At 36.6% G+C, this 2,594-nt stretch overlaps 1 pseudogene across 1 annotated transcript; it reads left to right on the top strand.

Annotated features, from left to right (window-relative positions):
• Window positions 1–531: 531 nt before the first annotated feature.
• Window positions 532–1,776, top strand: LOC149208389 (uncharacterized; annotated as a pseudogene). The gene is made up of 2 exons (XR_016252098.1): window positions 532–1,012; window positions 1,123–1,776. The product of XR_016252098.1 is annotated as an uncharacterized LOC149208389 (transcript).
• Window positions 1,777–2,594: the final 818 nt, after the last annotated feature.

The raw sequence follows: 2,594 nt of genomic DNA, 5'->3' as shown, positions 1-2,594 counted from the left end.
ATGATGAGAGAGGTTATTAGTTTGTTTTAGTGTGGTTTTAGATGAGAATTTCAGAAACTTATGACAGGAGAGAAAAAGAAAACATAATATATTATAGTTTTCATTTTTTGATTTTATATGAATGGCCTTGCACTCCCATTATGTATCCTTATGTGAGCAGGTCCATTGGCCTACTTCTGGTCATTTGATGGACATTAAGATACTAATCCTATCTATCTGTTTGGCAGGTATGCAATTCAAGAAGTATTCTTCTAGCCAAAGCTATCTCTATTCTTATAGTTCCACAAGAATTCTGTTTTTATACGGAGGAGTGTTTTTAGACTAATTGAAAAGCATATTGTCAGGCTTTTGCACATGTATTTTGATGCTCATGTGTGGCCATATTTGTCATTTGTGTAGCTTTGGATCTCTGTTGGCAGTGTTTAGACTGAATGCTTTATTTTCTTATATGTTATTATTTATATAAGAAGCCTGTGCATATATGAGCTAGTGATGTGATGACCAGTGAAATAGGGATTGCAAATTTGTGTCAGTTGATTTGAAGATTTTGTCTTCGATAAAATGATATAACAAACTGGGGCACCATAGCCATCAGTTCATTCCCAAATATGCTTCACAACCACATCAGTTTTCAAGCTGGGAAAGAAAAGAAGCCTTCGTTGATTAGTGAAGAGGGTCCTGTTTCTATAAGAAGCAATGGTGAGAGGACTCGCAGTAGATTTACACCATTTAGAAGAACAATCAAGGATTCTCTTCTTTAACATCTCTGCAGAACACATCTATTCCCCAACTCGATCATGTATTGCTCTTTCTTCTCCAACAATGGATGATATTTCTGCTAAGTTCCCAAATTGTTTTAGGGCTTGTGTGGGAGGCCAAGATTCTTCTCCTGCACAGAATTCTGAGTCCCAAGCAAATATGAAGCTACAAATGAATATCAAGGGCAGGAAAAATCCATTCCACTAGGATTCAGCATTCTACCTATGTCAGGGCGTCGTCCAAGTACCTTAAGGTAAACGAAAATTTCTCTGAGTTTCAGTCTCAGACTTTCAATGTATAACACGTTTTTTATCAGAATAATCCAATTTCTTAATTACCCATTTCATTTTGCATGTTTTATAGCAGATGAGCTCCCGGAAATTGCTACAATCTGGTATGAATTCTCGGATTTATAATAGAAATTCTCACATATCTCGTAGTGAAGATAGAGGTCAGGGGAATTCAAGCATAAGAAGCCTCGGTTTATACAATCAAAGATTGCAAGCCAGGAGAACAGTATGGGTGGATCTCTCTATTTGCTGGTAGATGCCATTGAGCTATTAGAAGGTCAGCAACATCATAGAACTGTCGGCATCGAAATTCAGGAAAAGGTTTCAGTCCAGGTTTTATCCAAAAAAAACCTAGGGCTATGAAAAATGCTTTGGGCAAACCTAGTTTGCAAAACCATGAAGGCTTGGATGACGATCATTATTTGGAGTCAGTAATTTTTTTTCCCTTAAATAAGTTTAGCGAACCTGGAGATTTTCAACAGCATTTCAAATGTCTTTGAGATAGGGCAAGGAACAACATCTGGGATTCATTCGAAGCGAGGAAGATTACAAGATTTCCTCTCTAGGTATTCAGACTGTTCTGGTTAGTGTCATTCTTTGGAGTCTGTAAAAAAAATTCCGCGAACCTGGAATGAACGCTTGGATGAGTATCGTTCCTTGGAGTCTGTAAAACAATTTCCGCGAACCTGGAGATTCACAATATAATTTCAACAACATTTCAAATGTATTTGAGTTAGGGCATTGAACAACATTATTTACTTTTTGCTTTTTGTGTGGCCTTTGATTTAGTCATTTGCAATGGCTTGACTAGATGAGCAAATTCTGGTAATTTCACTTGCAGTACTTACAATGGAGAAAGTGTGGTAGATTATGTAATTTGCTAGCATGGTTTGTGTGAGAAAATGGAGGAAGTTTTGATTGCAGATTAGTTGTGGGACTTGAAATTAGACCACAAGCCAATTTATCTATGTTCCTCTTGGATTGGAAAGAAATAGTTAGAGTAAAAAATTTAGCATGTCCAACAAAATCACCCACAAGGCAAAATTCTTTTGACCCCAGAAAATTGTAATACCTTCAAAATGACGCTAGAGAGGCTCTTCGGGAAGGAGAAAATTATAATTCACAGCACTAATACTCATGAATTAACACACTTAATTCAATGTGCACTTGCAAAGTGCAAAAGAGCAAAAATTAAGAAGTTTGAAACAAATTGTTTTCGAGTTGATGCTTGGTTTGACAAGGAATACAAAAAGGCAAGGAGAATGTGGGAAGAGTCAAACAAGGATAACATAAAGCTCAAAGCTTACAAGCAATTATTAAGCAAGAAAAAGGTCGATTTCATGGCTTTAAGGAGGGAAGAACTAATATTCTTTAGGAAAAATAATCCCAAATTATTTTGGAAGGAACTCCAATCGAAAAAGATGCAAATTGGAAATAATATTACAGCTTCTAAATGGTTTGACTATGCAAGACAACTTTATGAGCAGGTTTCCAAGGTTGATCCTCCTCCCTTGGTCAACACTCATACTGAACTCTTCACGGTAC

Source organism: Pinus tabuliformis, chromosome 1_2 (genome assembly GCF_031772625.1).
Source record: "Pinus tabuliformis cultivar Carrire ecotype Pingquan chromosome 1_2, CPIR1, whole genome shotgun sequence".
NCBI classification, from domain to species: Eukaryota; Viridiplantae; Streptophyta; class Pinopsida; order Pinales; family Pinaceae; genus Pinus; species Pinus tabuliformis.
Note: the sequence above shows the minus strand (reverse complement) of the source record. Positions and strands in the feature narration are given on the sequence as shown.